Source organism: Halyomorpha halys, unplaced genomic scaffold (assembly GCF_000696795.3).
Source record: "Halyomorpha halys isolate HHAL.00 unplaced genomic scaffold, Hhal_1.1 Scaffold1751.1, whole genome shotgun sequence".
Lineage (NCBI taxonomy): Eukaryota > Metazoa > Arthropoda > Insecta > Hemiptera > Pentatomidae > Halyomorpha > Halyomorpha halys.
The window spans coordinates 41,359-61,836 of NW_027116636.1; the positions used below are offsets into that span (position 1 = coordinate 41,359).

At 30.9% G+C, this 20,478-nt stretch overlaps 1 protein-coding gene across 1 annotated transcript in view; it reads left to right on the forward strand.

Annotated features, from left to right (window-relative positions):
• Positions 1-436: 436 nt before the first annotated feature.
• The window catches only part of LOC106690530 (melatonin receptor type 1A), a 57,023-nt gene continuing 36,981 nt past the window's right edge, over positions 437-20,478 (forward strand). The window contains exon 1 of the mRNA XM_014435980.2: positions 437-516. The gene's annotated coding sequence lies outside the window, so the exon portion shown is untranslated. The remainder of the gene's footprint in view (positions 517-20,478) is intronic.

Genomic DNA, 20,478 nt, shown 5'->3' on the forward strand with positions numbered 1-20,478 from the left:
CTATTGTATTCTGAAACATCTAAATAATGTATGTACAGGTTTAAACCGTTCAGCTAACATTAAAACCTCGGATAATGCAAACAATATAACTGTTTTATCAATAATAAGATTCGGACCTTATGAACCACTGATTTAGATTATGTTTCTGTCCCATTGACATGGGCATGCTGTCATCCTAAGTGTGCTAATTTTTCATTATAACGTTGCTGAATACTCGCCCTGAAACACGAGCTTATTTTAACTGCTTGTTCTTATTCGATATTGGGATATTGGCTGGAGGCGATTCATCCATGGGTGATATTAATTTTCTGAGACGAAGAGCCATTAATCGGTTATTGGAGCGAACGGATGGAGGAATTTCTCCAATTGACGAGAGAGGAGAGGAGCTGAGGGCGGTTGCTAGGCGGTGCTGGGGAGCCGGGCGTGGTGGGGGTAGCACCCTCCCAGTTCCCCGCCAGTCTACCGCTAAGGGACCTCAATTCTCAGCCAGGTCCGATCAGCGCACGGTAATCTTCGGTGTGTATCTTAACATTATGTCTATACATAGTCATGCATCTTGTCTATATGTCTATATAATAGGCTTCGTACGTCACCGCTGGAGGCATTTCATTTTATATTCCGATGCTTAGCACAATTTTAGCAGCTGTCGAAAAACACAAAATTGCAGCTGGACTTTCCCAACATTTAGAGAAATACTTAAGACTGTATTTCATTTGACATAGTACATTTGACTTCAAATATTTGTACATATTTTTCAATTATTACCAAATGTGATTCAAATATTAGATAAAATACTGTCAATTACTTGTACGCATTTTAAATGTTAAAGAATTATATGTTTGTTCCTATTTTAATTATTTCATTTTTGAAAAGTCATTTCGACTGATCTACGCCATTTTAAGTAGGTTCATCTTATTTTCTCAGAAGCACTGTATTCAATAATACACTTCTTATTTCTTTATTCAGCTAGGGGACTTTTATGTCGGCGAAAACTTTTCGAGTCATTCTTATGTCATGTTTTAGAAAGTTATTCAAGTTTCCCGTTAGGTTTGATGAAAATTTAATTGATTTTTGTCGGAAGCTATTGATAGCATTATTGATTCGTTCTAATTATTTTCTTGGAAGGTGGAATGAGTAATTTTTAACTGAAGATTAGAATGTGATGCCGATTTTTTGGTACATAGAAGAAATATTTTAACTTTTTTACAGTCCAGGTAAATTATTTTAAATCAGTTTGGCCCAAAATAATCAACTAAACTAATATGGAACAGCAAGACTCTTCATGAATAGAGATCTCCATTGTTAATTTACACATTTCTCGAAATGAAATTTGTGAAGAACAATAAATATTTAAGTAGGTATTTCGAGATTGTTTTATTTTTTCTATTTCCCTTACAACATTATTCAAACCCTTTTATCCTTGATCATGATTTTAAAACTATCCTCTCTCCTATACTCCACCTTCTCAATTATAAACTAATTTAATATAACAGGAATTTTGTATTTAATGTGTGTCATGCTATGTTTACATTTATATGTGTGAAGCTGTGCATAGATATGCTTTATGTGATCATAATAATTTAGAAATTTAGTTATCGCATGTCCTCTTGCAAAAATAGTTGTCGGTGTTGTGTTCGTGCTTCTCCACAACTGCAATGAATTTTTTTCTAATTTTTTTTTTAGCCACTTTATTTAAATCTAAAACACCAATGAATCATGCTTTATAAGAACTATCATATCTTACAACAGAAAGTTTAAAAATAATAATTTTAATATTTATTCCTATATTTTTTACAAAATGTGTATGAGTTTGATATTCCTATTTATGAATAATAAATCAAGAATTTTCCTAACAAATTCTTCAGTTTATAAAAATTTTAAGTCCTTGGAAATAGGAGACGGAAATGATAGAACAGCACTTAAAAATATTTTTTAAGCCAGAGGATCATGTAATAAAAAAAAATGATATCTATAAGCAAAAGAATATTGTATTTTTTTTTTTTTTTTTTATCACCACATTATCTCTAGTCAGCTTGTATACATAAATTCCGTTATTTCTAGTGTCATTAATTTCAAAAGATAAGAAAAAGAGATTATTGTGGAAGGAAGTTAAAGGAAAAAAATTATAAGCTATCAATTTATGTACACCAAATAGATTTAGTTTGGTATCGTACATCGCCAAAATAATATGTAACGATCGTCAAACGCCATTTTTTAAGTATTTAATTGTACGCAATAAATGGCAAAAACTCTATAGTTGCTTGATGCATTTTGTTAAAACGAAACGTCAAGCTGGAATTAACTGTACTTTCTATATGAACTAGTGATACAAACTGTGCACTGTGCAATCATTTCTTATCCAACCAACCGGTACTAAACATGGAGCTAATGGAATGGAAGCACGCACTTGGTGCTTAATTCCGCTGATCAGCTATATCAAGTAATAACATGGTCCAACAGTTTCCAAGTTACCAACTGAATCATTAATAAATAATTAACAAGTTCATGTTTCTTAAATGAAGTATTAAACAGAAGTCATAAGCAGCTGCAGAGTGGGCAATATAACAGATCCACCCGGACCTAATTATTTTATTATTGTTATGGATGTTTTTGAGGTTGTTGATTTTGAAAAAATGTTTAATAAAATTAAGAATGATTGGTCTTTTAGACACAATATCAATTTTGCTACTGTTGACGTATCCAGGATACGTCCATAATTGTATATAAATAAAATTTAAATAAACTAAATATACTAGACCATCCTTACACTAATCCCCAACTTTCCTACATTATTGGGCTAAATCAGACGAATTTTAATTTAAATTTAATTAAGAAATTTAGACGTGTCAAGGAAAATACATTTGCGCATGCGTAAGCGGAACCTGTGAGTCGTATTGGATGCAATTTATATTGGATCATTTTTACTCTAATCCTGATTTTTTTTTTTATTGGATTTTTATATCCATTACTTGTCTCTTTTTATTGTTATTTTTCTCATTTTTTATCACGTTTGGTAGGCGAAGACGTATTATAATGATTGTATAGACGGGCTTGGAAAGGGACTAGGAGGAATGGCTCTAAACTGAAAGACATACAGGAAATGGACTAAGGCTACTCCATGGCTAACAGATAGTGAGAGAAACATTATTATGTTTAAATCAGGAGTTGTTCATGTATTCACTGCCTCATTGTTAGGAAATCTGTTATCATATCACGAAATAACCTGTAATCATTTTAAGTACCTTGGAGTTAGGCAAATAAGTGTTAGTTTAGGCTGGCAAAAACATTGAGAAGCCATCTACCGTTAAGAAACACAACAATCTCTCTATAGAGGCCAGTACTAACTTATGCCTCCGAAACAAGGCCCTAATCACGTGGGGATGCCAACAGTTCAATAATATTTGAGAGAAAAGTTTTAAGAAGAATGTATGACCATGTAAAGAACGGCGACCAGTATCGGCTAAGGCACAATGCTAAGTTGTACCAAATCTACCTGTAGAACTGGATGTGGTACATTATTTAAGCCTCTCAAGACTGCGATCGGCTGGAAATGTTGCAAGAATGGATGGTGACTCTCCTATTATGAAATTATTGTTTGGGTATGTGGAAGGGAAAAGAAAGAGAGGACGGGTAACACTGAAATGGACAGATGAAGTTGAAACCGCGATACAGAAATTTCTTGAAACAAGAGCATGGTAGACTCTAGTGCAAGACAGAAAAACGGAGCCAATGTCCTGATGCGGGACGGGAAGAAACCGTACCTGGTTATAATGCATATCATGATGATGATGATGATGTTTCACTGATATTAATTTTTATTCCAATTATCCACCAATTGATAAAACGTATTTTGTGCTCTTTAAAATACTCAAATGTTTGTTTTGAATTCTTCTAATAATTACTAAATTAAGATAACTAAACAAACAAGTTGAATTATTCATGTTCTTATTATAAACTCATAATCATTAACACTCTGCAAATGAATAATTAATTAACGAAATGATATATTGTGAACAAGTTGTGCCAGTTTTATATAGATTTTTAGCTCTTTAAATCTTTTCAACGGTCAGCAGTTTTATGTATATATTTTTTTTTCATGAAAAATGTATCTTTAGTCTCTCACATCGCTTACTATGCATCAATCTTATCCTAAACACATCTAGCATAAAATAATTATTTACTAGAAGAAATTATAATTATCGTTTACACGGATTTGATCCAGCGTTCTTGATTCATCAACCTTAAATTTATCTCTAGAGTGGTAAATGTCAGGCAACCTTTACAATGGCTTGTCCTGATAAAGGAATTGTGAGACTTACTGTAAGACAAGCCTTAATATATCGCTGCAACAAAGATGTCAGTTTATTCCCCAAAAGATTCTCAAAATATTTTGGTGTTGCCGAGTTTATATGACATTTTCTCATTGAAAAATAAATTACGTTTGAGTACCGATTAATTTGCTGGGAAAATATTCCTCTAACATCCGTTCGAATATCTAATTAGAAACACAGTAAATATATGTTCTCTAAAATCTTACCAGTAGTCGTACAACCTTAAATTAATATACAAAATTTTTAGATTTATATACTTTCTAATTACTTCATAGGATTTCTTTAACATTATGAGAACATTAAGCAGAGTGAGGTGAATATAATAAAGATGAGAAAAAAGCTGTATATTACTGGAGCTGTACACTAAAAATACGTTAAAATTTAATAAATACTTGTATGAAAGGCCTAAATATTTATGCTGTGATACCGCCTTATATAGAAATTCAAATATCTTTTTAAAAGAAATATTTTTTAGTAAAATATTTTTAAGTTGAGGGCAATCAAAAGAATTGTCCATTCCATTTATTTATGAATCGAACTGCTTGGTAGCAGAAATACTAAATAACGATTCCTAACCATTTTTGTATATTTACATCTGGCAGATATAACATCATAAATATTCAGGCAATATTTATCATGCTTGAATGCCGAGCCCTAACCACGCAAAGGAAAAATTCCATTATACTGATTAACCTTGTTATAAATGTAGTATGTTTTCGTCTATTTTTTGTTCTAACTTTCTTTGGGTTGAATCATATTATTTGAGGATCTTATGTTAGAGGGTTAATTTTGGAAATAAAATTAAAATTTTATGAAGTACAAAAATAGAGAAAAAAGTCTTTCCATTCAATTAATTGCATTTTCGCCAAATAATTTGTACCTGGACTGAATAAATGACGTCTTGAAAATAATAAAACTTTTCAATAATTTATCACAAAACTAAACAATAAGTTTTTGAATTAAACTGTATGATAAAGTGTATAAATACTGGATATAGAATATAGCAATATCTAAAATCTTGGACAGAGTAGATGCACAGCGGTGCATTTCTTTAATCTAGCTGACCAAAATATGGGTTCCGCTTTATAAAAACATCGTCACTGAAGTCGATGACGATTTCGCACATCAGCACATTGCGCATTACACTTTGTACATGTATATTCTTCTAAGATTTCACATTGACCATTTCTTTGTAAAGTAGATCTAAAGAAAATCAAGTTCCTGCCTACTAGATTGGCAAAATACTCGATTGTGCGATGGTGTTGGCCAATACGTAATGTGGTAAGAATGCTTTTCCTAAGGGACAGAGCGACTTCATTCCTGCAATTCCTGCGGATAAATGCATATTATGATTTTTCAGTAAATTAGCTGTTAAAGGGAAACAGCTTGGCTCACTTAGTAAGGCACTACTACCACCTCCAAGGACCCGGATTAGAATTCGATTGTGACAGACAATTATATATTCACCCTATAGCCTAATTATATAGTCAGCCCTAGGAGCTCAGGAGTCCTCTGGGGTCCATCAAGCCTCTATATAGTGGGTAGCCCCAATTGGGGAAAAATCTGACGGTAGAGCGTGATCATGAAAAAATCACCTCCTTGCACAATCGTAGTTCAAGAAATAGTACTTCCTTACAAATTACTGAACCTCTAACCATCATGAATGGTTGAGTTGTTACGGTACAGATTTTAATGTTTTTCTTTTAACTACTTGCAACAGCTAAACATTTTCTGTATATGTTATAAGAATTTTACATAAGTATATATTCAAAGGTTCCAAATAGCTTTAGTATATATAGACAACAATAACCTCAATAAATGATCAACTTATCAATATCAGCGTATATTAAGCGAAAACAGAGACTTCTTCTCTATTTTAAGAACACTGAAATCCTAAAATATCTGAAGCCAAGGGTGTACACTGCCATGATAAAGCCAGCCCTGATGAACGGCTGCTATAATCACGAGCATTGAAAGGAAAGTCTTCTGTACAATTACAGGAGCTATCTGGGATCAGAGTCTTAACACGTGGAGGAGAAAAACTAACAGTGAATTGCTTGCAGAAAATGCTCAGTCAATATCTTATGATAAGTAGTGGTAAGTTAATGTCTCAGGATGGTAAGGGACTATGATGGGCAGGATATATGGCTCGAAGAAATCCTCTATACTATGAATGCATACTATGAATATAATTGGCAAGAGACCACGTGGGATGCAAAATCCAGATGGATAGACAAAATCAACTAAGTTGCGAAAGAGCTACATGCCACAAACAGGAATGCAATGACCCAAGGACAGGTAGGCGTGTAGGCTGGTTAGGGTGGTCAAAGATCTACAAGCTGTGTAGAGCCACCGAAAAAATATTTCCAGATACCGCATGGCCTGATTTCTTAGTGTACACTAGAATATTAATTTTTATTGTATCATTGTCCACCAAACCTCAAAACATAGATTATATCTCCCGCTTAATTGAAGTAAGCTTATTAGGGTTAAAATGATAAACAGTTAGTTGACTACAAGCCAAGTTATAGCTATAGAACTGGAGGTTATGACAGGCTTTGAGAGTGTTTGAATAAACGGTCTGTTTTCGCTATGGCAAACAGCCAAGGAAGCTCGAAGCCTGTAATAGAAGACGTCAAGAGAAATGATTCAGTGCTCTTGTTATCGCTCTGATAGCACTGTAATGGATCAGCAAATACCGAAACCATTTCAAAGCCAAAACATTATTTAAACCATCTTGTCCTAAAACTTCTATTATTCATTACAAATACATCTATACATGTAGAATCATTAGCACATTATCTAGGTTTTGGATACGTGAATACTTTTGAACACAAAGTATGAAATGTTTTCTTTTTTTACATAACATTTTATTTTTTTGGTTACTTAATATGATAAATCTTAGATTTCTAAATAAAAATGAGTACATTCAAGAGCAGTTTCAGTGTCTATAACAAATTTATAACCCTCACAACTGGGGAATGAAAAACTCAGTCGCCTTTTTTATTCCAGAAGTCACGAATAATTTATTTTAGAAAATAATTCAATTTTCACCTGCCCTTTACAAGAAATACAGTAAATGTCAATACAAATTCAAATATTGAAGAATTTAATGGGAAAAACCTAATCTTTTTTGGCTTATTTTATATTCGGAGATCCATATCCTTACTACTGACAACTCTAAAATGCTTCATAGTGTATTATTTAAAGTAGAGTATATTTTATAAAATATAAGCTATGGGAGCAGGGCTCTTTAGGATTGTTCTCGATATGTAGTTTTTCAAAAACCAACTTTTTTTTTTTTCAAAGTACGTAAAATCAATGTTTTGTGAATGGATTTTGGTGAATATCATGGAAACTTCTACACCTACAAAGATAAACGTTATCAACTAGAATATATTCATAATACATCATATATTCTATGACCTTTAGTTTGAGAGTTGATAAGCAACCGTCTAATAGTTCCTGAGAAATAGTTTTCCATAAACTAAGTTTTTTTCGAACAAGGAGAGATGAACATTTAGTGAATTTATGTTGGTGAATATCATGAAACTACTCCTGCTACTACTATTACTTCTCAACTGAGAGGGAATGGACTTCTATATGTTGTTCGGAGGAGTAGTAATAGTAGTTCCTTCATATTAGTCCACACAAATTCACTAAATACTAATTTTTGGTTATTTGGAAAAAAAATAAAATGTTACTTTTTGTAAAACTGTATCTCGGAAACTATTTAACGAAAACTGCTTTATTAGGGCTCATATTTCAACCATTTATTTCTTTTTTTAATAGTGTTGTGATACGTTTTGTAGACTAGTAGGTAGTTTCAATGATATAGGTTCGCGAATGATAAATTATTTTTTTATAACACAGCTCATACAGTTTTTCATTCCCAAGCCACTATTTTTAAATCCCCTTAAATATGGTTAGTAAAGCCATTAATTTCTACTAGTACCTGTCTGTATATAGTCTAGAATAAAGAAATCAAAAATTGAGGTGAAGTAACTTTTTTTCCCCCTAGACTGTTGACCCGGTCGGTGTGATGTAGAGAATAGGTCTAGATACACAGGAAGACAACCCTTAATACTAGAAGCCACTGATAAATAAATAAATAAGTAAAACTATCCCCAAATTGTCTCGTATCGGACAGCAAGGATTCCCCACCAAATTTCTTTATTATGGATACCTATTGATTTTTGATTCTTAAGAAACTGTCTTCGACATATCTATAACAAAAATTAATACGAAATTGGGTGTTAAGATTATTGAAGTATGACGAATAAATTTTGGATCAATTAATTCATCCCCGATCGCAAACTTGGTCGAGCAATGGCTAACATTTTGCTTCTGTATACCATGGAAGGCTGTGATACTACATCAACCAAGTTCAAATCAGGAAAGATGATATTTCCTTAAAATCTCAAAAAAAAAAAAAAAACCCTACATTGATTAAAATCATTGAGATTTTTAAAGACACCGATTCAGTTACTTGCTAGCCATCTTTTTTCTGCCTTATCGTATAAAATGGCAGACAAGGCAAATACGTTATTGAAATACAATGTTAAACATTTTAACTTAGGTTTGGCGCCCCGACCTCATAAAGGAATACTATTCAACATTCATTGAGAGATTATTTTCAAGTTCAATGGCTTGGGTATGAACAATACTCTGAAAAAGAGGGTCGAGAGAAAATCAAAGATGGTCTGAAGCCAGTAACCACTCCAAATCCACCAACACTCCAACGCATTTTGAAAAATGTTTCTTTTAAATCAAGAATTCCTGCAAGAAAAATATTTTTATAATATTCTACCAACATATTTTATTAAATTTTTCGTCAAACATTTTCCATACTTAACAAACATCATATATATATATATATATATATCATTTTGTGGTACCTATGTAATCTTAAATTAATGTTTTATGTATATCTGCAGACGTAGAATGGCACATTTACAGTAAAATTCTTCAATAAGGAAGTGAATGACTACTTCACACTTCATTGGTTCTTCGTTAATTTTGTCAAACATATTCAGATTACCAAACAAAATCTTACATGTAAACTGTAGACTATTTTATTTGTGTTAACCATGTAGAGGATAATGTTTAAAATGTAATGATTACTTTCGTGTTATAAAAATAATGTATCTTTGCTGTTTCCTAAAAATAACTAATTTTCACCGATAACCGGTCATTTCTGACATACCAAGCAGGGAAAAGGGAAGTAAGGAGAAGGGAAAAGTAGAGAAGAGAGTCCGTACTAATAACTGGCAGCACAGCAAGAATTTCCTTTTTTTCTTGTTTTTATTCCTCTACTAAATTCCTGTCATCTAATAAGAATATACCTCTTTAATCTTTCTACTTGCATAATGCATATACAGAAACACACGCAGTTCAGGCCAATGTCAAAATTTCATCTAATCTTGAAGAAGGAATGGAACAAAAAAGATCTAGAAAACTACCGAGTTATCTCCTTGATAAACAATATTACGAAATCGTTGAGAGCTATATTAGCACAAAGAATCCTTGGATACCGTGAAGCAGAAAATTTGTTTGCTCAAGTGGAAGTGAGCATTAAAGGAGGAACAGTATGTGTAGAACACGCTTTCTCACTTTCATCTTCGATAAATGTTAACTTGAGAACCAAATGGAAACTAAGTCTACACTACATTAGCTGAATTAAAAAAAACAAACAAACATTCAATTCGATTCAACATAGCTATGTAAGGTGACACTGGATAAGGAATTAAGCTATGGGCTGAAAGTAGCCAAACCAGTAATGCCGCCAATTTTAACTGGCCTGTTACTATAGCGGCGCCAATTAAAATCCAGCCTGGTTGTTCGAGTTTTATTTCTGTGGCGGTCCCACGAAATAAAAATTAACCCCTACCATGTTAGAATAAATAGATAACATGTCTCAAATTACAAGAAAGAGGGTGAAAAAATCCTTTTTTTCCACCCACTCCCTTATAATGAAAGTATGAAATACTTTAATACTAATGATATGTAACAAAAACTATTTTATTTTTTATTAAAAAAGTTGTAATTTTACTAAAATAGAAAACCTTTAATTGTATTTTTCTTAAAGTTGGAGGAAACGTACTTAGCACTACTGTGAACTATTAATACAACTATTCGAACTATATAACCATAAATACATCTGCTCAGTACTAGTACTACTGTCATCTAGGTACACTATCTCGACATAATAACTAATTTTAGAAAAAATAATGATTGAAAGTTTTTAAACTAAGAAAATGTTTAATTAAAATAAAATCCTCATAAAATGTTTGCAATCCTTATTTTCTCTAAGCCGTGCCACGAAACGTATATAGGTAATAAGTTTTTTAGATTTAGTTTAAATTTCTAAGCCAATGTGTGCCCCTGCACATTATAAAATTCAAAGAACGCCCACTACAACACAAAAACTCCTTAAAATGTAGGCAACTACAGAAGTGCAGAATTAAAATATATATTGGTGTATATTCATGTTAAAAACAATAAATTTCAGAAATAGGGGTTATAGAAACAAAAATTATATTTTTTTAATATTGTGCTGAAGATACAATATAAAATAGTTTGAAACCCTTAGTGGCTTCTCTTCTATTCTATGTAAATCAAGTGTGTTAAAGCAGAATGAAGAAAGGGCACTTGCTAAAATATAGATGAATACAAATCTGTTAATATATAGAACCAAAATTAAATTAAAACTGTCACCCACTTTACCACAATAATTTTAAATTAGCAAGCAGATGTTTAATTTTTCAAATTGGAAATGTTCTATAAATGGAATAAAAAATGGAAAACAAAAGATATCCGAGACTCTTGGTATTTGCCAGATTACCATCTGATATTTGCGTCTTTGATAATAGTATTGTACAAATACTAAATAAATAAATGTGTAATAAATAGCGAACAGTTTTTAGCTCATTTAATTTTCTGTGTTATGAAAGATGTTTTAAATGTCATTTATTATGACTAATAATATATTTTACAAAAGAAAAGGAATTATTCGAGCAAAATATATATAAATGTAATTTTATTCATTTTTACTGGAATTCCTTTCATCTATTGGCAAATTCCTCTCCTGTTTTCTCTCCTTGCAATATTTTTTCCTCAGCCGGGTATTCAACTGTTCTTTTTGTAAGTATTATCTTTAAAAAGAACCCAATAGAACCTCATTAAAATAATAAAAATTAATTTTAATTACCAATACATTATAATTTGTCAATGAAGAAAAGTGTTTAATTATCCTGTGATCAGAAAAACTGTAAAAAAAAAAATGAAAACAAAAAATTATAAATAAGTAGGCTATATTTAGGTTGATGTCACTTGCCGTCTTCACTGGTGAAACACTCTTTGAAGCAAAGCTATCCTGGCGTTTTTATTCATTTTTAAAAAAATAATTAATAATGAATAGCACAAATCAATGCTGTGTAGAGAGATTGGAGGGGTCCATTTACCGGTGAACATCATGGTCTGGGTTTACTAACTTGTGGTCAGTCTGTTGTTTGGGAACCAATTCCATATAATGATCTCCACGTGGCTCCATCGATTTTCTTTCCAAGATAAAAAGATACTTCCTATTGTCAGTCTGTTGGATAAGTCCGAGTTCCACAACCTTTATCTATCTTGAATCCTATTCTCCTGAATTCTGTTTGAACTTCACTCCGGTAATCTCTTACATTAGCTCTTGCACTATTGGAACAACAGTTACTATTTTAATATTATATATGTATTTAAAAAAAAAAAAATATGTACCGCTACAACCCATGAAGGGTTAGCGGTGCAATACGTTGCAAAGAAGTACTGTCACTAGACCAATGGTTGTGCAAGGTGATTTGATCAGAATCACACTCGATTAAGGGTATGAGGCTGGGTGGCTCGCGAACCCACAGGGCTGACTCACGTCTAAAGTGAACCTAAAATAATTATCTGCTACAGCCGGATTCGAACTTTGGTTCTTGGAGTTTGTAGCCCAATCCTTTGCCAATGAGCTACCCACTCCCTATTATATATGTATATGTTATTTAATTTTAAATCTCATTTTTAAGCATATTATTTGATACAAAAATAATAAGTTCTTTTAATTAAAATGACATTTTTAAAATGACTTTCACAGATTAAAAATTAATTTAAATCACATTAATATGGAAATGAACTTTTGTTTCATTTCCAATAAAATTAGACGATCAGTTGAAAACTGTAAGGTTTAAATCTTCCTTTGCGATTAAATCTTCCTTCAGTATCTATTCGACTTTGTGGGTACATAATATTTAGAGCTCACGAATTTTTATCCTCATACTTCATTCTCTGCAAATTTACTCGCTACAATCTGGTAAACTAATCTTTCTATTCTTATATTCTTGACATAACTCATCCCTTCAGCTTTTCAGAACAACCTTTGAACAAATGTTCACTCCAAGTCAATTCGTGAATACTTTATTTGAGAATGATGAGTTTTAAATAAAAATTATCAAATTCACATTTTTATATTTTTGTTATAGTCAATATTACTTTGATCATATACTTTCGCTATTAAAAATCCTTCACTTACATGCATCGGGACCCTACTGGACACAGAAATATTGCATCAAATTTTGTATTGTTAAACCGAGGCCGATTGAATCAAACAAGCCTGTTTAAGCCGTTTGTGGTGGTAGTCTCTCGAAATGAGAGCTTGGTTTGGTTAGAATAGATTGGTTACTTCTAGATAAGGTTTTTGCCTCTAGTATAATCTTCTCAGCTCCTTTTCTAAGACAAAAAAAAGAGCTAAAACCACAATTGCACTCTTTTTCAACAGAGAGGTTTACGAGAGTATTTGAATTAGAAACATAGCTAAGTTGTAGAGGAAGTCGATGGAACTCTCTTTAAAGATCCGATAATATTTGTTTTTCACGCCATATCAGAATTAGAATACTGCATACTTCAAATTTCAGCAACTATGTTTTCCTGTTTAAACGGAACACTTGAAACTCATACTATAATCATATGGCTAATTAGTAACGCTAGAGCCAAGAAAGAAAAAAAAAGACGCTCACACCCGTCGGCGAACTTTGGCCAGATGCTGTCTTTTTTTCTTCACTTCTGTTCTGTAAAGAAAACCATGAGTGAGTAAGGACACTTCTGAAGAGCCATAGGAGAGGGTAGATGGAGGGACACGGAGGACAAGAAAAATGAAGCATGAATACATGAGTAAGTCACCATTTTGCAGTTTTCATAGCCACCGATCAAAATAACCTCAACTATAGAGTTATGTGGTAGTGAATTTGTTGTGGATAATCTTATATAAGAAGAATTAAATATTTATGATTTTAAATTTTAAAAAAATAGGCTTTTGACTTATAATAAAGGAAATGACCTGGGCAGAATAGCCTGCAAAAGTAACTTTAAATTAATGTGAGGAAGAAATTATAATTGAAGATGTTCTTGAGGATGGCTAAAATGGCCGAAACATTGGACTGGTGGAAAATAAAAGGTGTTGAGACAAAAAAGGATACAAATTTTTGATTTATTTAATACATAAATGTTCTGTTTCGGCCACCCTTCATATTTGTAGTTACAATAGATTTAGTATTTAACATTCACATTCTCTCTTGTTCAAAAAACCTCTAAATTGTAAATAAATTCTCTTTCTGTCACGTTATGTCTTATTTTCATTTCAATTAATTTCACACAGTCCACAAAAATATCCAACCAGCCATTCAAAAATAAAGTAGCATCTGACCTTAGGTTGAAGGCTCACTTCAAACAACGTTCATAATTAAATTGGATTGGCGATGTTTCAATTTTTTCCATATATTTCCTCAAAATTTCAACGTGTTAATAAATACACGTGAAAAAAATTTAAGCTTGAACTGAACGAGGCCGTTTTTAATTGAAACGGGTCGCTAATTTAAAGCAAAGATTACAATGCAGCTAACATTCCACTCCATTGCAGCTGAAAGTTTTTGGAGAGTTTTTCAAAGTTATCTATATTACTTAAGGAGCTAAGTCATGCAGGAGGTCCATTGAAGAGCAAATGGACTTCTGGTATTTTATTTTCTCCCAAATATGAGGCAAATTTCGACAAAATTTATCATAGCAAACAAAAGTACTGGGAAAAAACTGAGCCTAAGCATTAATTGAACAATTTTGGATAGCGCATCTGCAGACCCATTTGTAGTGGCCTACACGTAACTTTTCCGAAAAATTATAGGTAGAAATATTTCAACTATTCGATGATAGGAAACTATAAAACTCGTTAATATTAGTATTCCCAAGATAAGAGTGTAAATGTTTAAACACTAAAATCGTTGAAACTACATAACATAAAAATACATAAATTAAAGTAAAAATAAAAGATAATAAAGAATTTTATAACATCTATAAGAGTATGAAAAATAAAAATAAATTAAGTTTTCTTAATGATGATGTAGTTGAGCCAAAGAAAATGCGAATGAATTTGAATATTTTTTATGCTATTATTAGTTATTTTCAGTATTTGGTCGTTTAAATCAATAAGTTAAAGCCCGCTATGGAAAGGGAGTAAATATTGTTTCAATTCCCATAACATTATTGACGTCTGTTTTAAATAGCTTATATAAATTCCTAAGTGCACAATCTTAAGAAACTTTACATTAGATTAAATTGCTTTATTATTCGAGCTAATGATAATTATGGAAAACATTATTGAGGAACGAATTCCACTTACAAGCCATGAAATTACTCCTACTGAATATTTTAACTGCTTCATCGATTAAGCAATGACAACTACCTACCGGGTCAACATTCTAAGAATGATTGCTTCGCTAAAATCTTTGTCATTTTTTTTATTATGAAAGAATACTTTACCCTCATTTGGATAGCTTCTAACGGAAATGAGAAGAATGGATCTAACTGAGTAGATTTACTTAAATTGTAGTACGCTGGTGATCTCCAATGGTTAGATTCTCTGAATCAGTATACGATCAGAAACGTTTGTCAAATCATAATAGTTCAAACAAATTATACATCTGTGTGTACAAAAGATTAATACTAAACAATAATGCTAATTTCTAATAGGCCATAGGGAACTTTACCAATAGTAAGAAATCAAGTTTGTTGCTTTGAAAAAATTGTGCAAGTAGCTACCAAATCACTTCAAAACTATTCACCTTTTATAAAACATTGTCCCATTATTTGTTAAATTAGTTAAATATAATTTAATATTTAAGACCAAAGTGAGCTCTTTACAATAATTTCTTTAAAAATTGGCCATATTTTTTTAAAGATAATTTTTTTGTAATCCGCTCTCATAAAGTGAAATATCTTCAAAACGATTTTAAAACTATTTTTTTACATGTACAGACGTAAAAAAAAAAAAAAAAAAAAAAAAAAAAATGTACAGACGTAACTAATGGATTGGAAGCAAATTTAATTAGATTTCATTTTATAACCATATTTTATGACTTTATTTTATAATTAGATATTTATGATATAAATGAATATAATTAGATATTCTACAAGTGGATTTTTAAGCTCAATAGTTCTCTTAAAAATTACAGTTAACCAAAATATCGAAAAAAGCATTTTGGAAGAAAAAAAATTCAAGTTAAAAATTTTAAACGTTTATTGAATTCTAATATAAATAGTAAATACTGAGTATACAGAATTCAAACTGAATTGGATGCAAATTTAATTAGTTTTATTTTCATTCTACAAGTGAATCTTTAGGATCAATCTTAAAAATAGTAGGTTGCTCAAAACATCGAAAAATGCATATAAATAAATATCGAGTGTACGGAATCCAAACTAGACTGGACGCATATTTAATTAGGTTTTATTTCATTCCATCATTATTCATTTGTTCCATAAGTGAATTTTTAGGATAAATCTTAAAAATGACAGAACCAAAAACATCAAAAAATACATTTTCAAATAAATTTAAAAAAAATTCCAGTTACAAGTTTTAAATGATTATTGTATTGAATTCTAATAAAACAAATTAAATACTTCAAAAATTGTTCAAGTGATAAATTATCATATTTTTTTTTATAAATTAAATAAATAAAAGATATTTCCTTCATTCATCATTTTTCACACTCCTGGCTGAGGAAAAGTTTTAAAAGCACATTGCCAAACATGTGATAGAAAATTGGGTATGAACGGGACATTACTCGAGCTTAATTTCGTCTCATTTCTTCATAAAAATATCCCACAACTAAGCTCACATTGGTCAACCCTACCATCATTGGAATGAATCCTTTGTTTAAAACTTTCTCTCAGCCAGAAGAGTAAAAATAATGAACTAGTAAACATAACAATTTCATAGGCTTTAGTATATTTTGTAGTCATTTTATTTACATTTTATTTTGACTTACCTCTGGGCCAATTTTTTAATTCTTGAGTGCACTAATGGCTTTTGTGTTTCGTATATTCGGTCAGCGTTTTGCATTATGATTTATGAAAACTTTTTTGTTTTGTATTTTTCTCGAAATGCACTTATCTGTATTTTCATATAAAGTTAATTAACAATTTTAAAGAGGACCATTGTTCTCTTATAGAATAAAATGAAAGATAATAAAATTTGCCTCAAATTCATTCTTTATATATGTCCTCGTATAACGAATAGTTCTCAAGATATTTTCAAAAATATGAGGTGATAACGAAAAATACATTAAGTGCTTTTTGCAAAAATGATCAATTTGTAAAGAAAGTTTAAAACTAATGATTGTGAAGAGCTTATTATATCCTCAAAATTTAACTACTTTAAAACAGAATATGATAAACTACCTTACAGGTTTACCTAGGAGCTAAGTTTTAGAGTTATTCTGGATATAATTCATAACGACCTCTAGAGGACCAGGCAAACGGTCATTATTACCGACAGTCGCTATAGTACAAGAGCCCAAGAGGAGGGAAAAGGCAGTTATCTCACCCCAATTTTTTATTACTTTAATGAAAACTAGTCAAAATTGATGAGTCTGCCAAGTATAGGTTTGGGGAATAAACAATGGCGGCTGTTTCAAAACCTTAAAAAACATTAATTTTTTAATTCGGAGCTCTATACCTTAAAATCTACAAGCAATTTGATATATTTTTAACAATTGAGTATTAATAATACTGTTTTCTATTGTTGGTAATAATAATAGTTTTTAACTCTAGTTTTAATGCAGTTTTATAGTATTATTACCTTTTTTCAGTAAATTTATATTATTGTTATGTTCAATAATTTAGATTTCACCGAAAAAAATGTAAACTATAAGAAAAAATGAATAATGTTCGATATGGCTCGATTTGCACAAGATAATTCAAGATAACACTAGAAAATCTAAAAGAACATTATTTAAAGAAGAGTAAATTTGCTGGAATATTAGCCCCAATAGAGCTATTTACGTCCAATAGTTCTCGAGATATAGCTTTTTAAAAAGCAACATTTCATAAAAATGGGGCGTATCGAGAGATTGGTAGTTAGTGAGTTTATTTTGAAAAATTTATATCTCAAAAACCATTTGACATACAGATGTCTATTAGCACTCTAATTAAACCTAGTTTAATGAGATAAAAAGTAGTTAATGATTGTAGGAGTAGTAGTTTTCATGAAATTTGCTAAAATAAATTGATTTATAGTTGTTCGGACAAATATTCCAAATTTATGTGTGAACATCATCATAAAAACTCCTACCCCTATGAAGATAAATGTCATCAACTACTTTATAGTAAGTTATTATATTTGCTTAATTTTTAAGTGCCGTATACAACTATAAGGTTAATGGAACCGTTTCTGGATTTAGTGGTTACATTTCTCGATACAAGTTGTTATCCTTTAGGAACATTAACAAATTCTTCCAATTTTTTGGCACTAAAGGTTGACGTTGTCCCCGGAGGCCAAAAGAATATTGATAGTTAGTTAATTGATTTTGAGATATCTATATCTCAGGAACTATTAGACGTATAGATGTCTATTAGCACTCAAATTAAAGCTAGTTTAATTTACTATAAAGTAGTTTATGACCTTTACCTTCCTAGGAATAGCAGTTTTCATGAAATTTGCTAAAATAAATTTATTATAGTTTTTCGGACAATCGGTTTGATTTATGAAAAACTTTCTTTCAGAAATCATTGGACGTACAGATGTCTGCTAGGACTAGCAGTTTTTATGATATTTGACAAAATAAACTCACAAAATGTTAATTTCTAGTTGTTCGTATAAAATGTTGGATTTTTGAAAAAATATAACTCTTTACCCATAAGAAGCACATATGTCTGCTAGCACTCAAAATAAAGGAAATTTAAAATACTATAAAGTAGTTTATGACACTTATCTTCGTAGGAGTAGTAGTAGTTTTTATGATATTCACATATGAACATAACTTTGACAAAATTTGCGGAACAACTATACAGCTATTTATTTTAGCAAATTACATGAAAACTACTACTCCTACGAAAATAAATGTCAGAAACTACTTTATAGCTCATTGAACTAGCTTTAATTTGAGTGCTAATAGACATCTGTAAGTCAAATGGTTTTTGAGATATAGATTTTCAAAATAAATTCACTAACTACTGATCTCGTACGTAATCTTAGTACGTTCCATACACCAATTTTAGGAAATGCTGCTTTTTAAAAAGCTACATCCCGGAAACTATTGAACGTAAATAGGTATAATTAGGGCTTACATTTTAGCAAATTTACTCTTCTTTAAATGATTCTCTCTTAGATTTTCTATTATTGTTGGTAGTTGATATAGAGTTCCGAATAAAAAAGTAATTATTTTTAACATTTTGAAACATCCACCATTTTGTATTGCAGACTCGTTAATTTTGACCAGTAATTATACCTAGTTTTCAATTAAGTAATCAAAAATTGGGGTGAAATAACTGCCTTTTCTCTCTTATTGGGCTCTTGCACTACTATGACCTATCACACCGTGTATTACCATGCAAATGTAAAATAGGAATTTTTTTTAATCAATCATTGCTGTCACATACTAGTAAATTACTTTATTTGGATGATTGCTTAATCAGCCGTTGCGAAATAAGTTAGTAACAATAAATTGATACGGCTTTGAAAATCTTCTTCACTAATAGCAATACGTAGTTATATCTGAGATCGATTTATTTTCGATGGGCTATGTGGGTCACAAACGTTTTCTGAAGCTGGAATTTTAGCTCCTTACAATTGATATAATTACAGTATATTAAAAAATCAGCTCTTTTGGAAGAACTATCCCCTGTTTCTTGTATAATTTGACTGGGCTATGGTCTAAAGTGGTGTTTCTGAAAATGTTGCTTTTTTTTTTTTTGTTCATTTAACCGTGGTTTTCTATTCTCTTTGTAATGCCAAAAAATATGGAATAGTTGGTAGCAAATCGTTTTAAAATATATGAAGATCAATTGTCTTGAGTCGAAATGAGAAATTAATTAATAATTTTCAGACAAACAATTTAACAGATGATATGGAATCAAGCATATACGAATAGATCGATTAATTTTAAAGATACAATTACATATTTTGGGTGTTCAAGTTAGTATTTTTAATAAATAATTACTTTATAAAATGTGTAAGCTTGTTGCAAAAACAATCCTTATGATATGAATTACTTTTCTCGATGATTTTCCTAGAACGCTAAAAGAGTTCCACGATCTCTCCCTTTGCCTGGCTGCAGACAAATTAGTGTTCTGGCATAATCTATAATGTTTAGTTATCATTATTATACGTGCTATCTCATTCAGCTTTTTTAGCGTAGCTTATTGGTATTTTAAACTTTAAATTTATAAAAAAAAGAAAGATTCTAAGAATTGACTAATAGTTGTAATAAGACATACTGAACACTGATCGACATTTTTAAAATTTACGTAAAGATCTCAATGTGTTACATATTTGATCGGAACATGTATGGGGCTCTAGTCATCAACTTCAGAACTGTATAATGCCCAAGATTAATGACCAAATGATGGGCCAATTCAAGGGGGGTTTATAATGACTGGGGGCTTAAAAGGCGCTTTGAGTGACTAGTACTGATAAACACCCCTCTTTTATAAATACCTCTTTATTTATATACATTCTTAATTATTAAATAATGAAATTCCAAGATTTGTTTTCATTTTTTATGATTATAAATAAATAAATTGGTACTAGTACCCCACAAAGGCTTATCTATTTAGCAATTTTCGAAAATCGAAG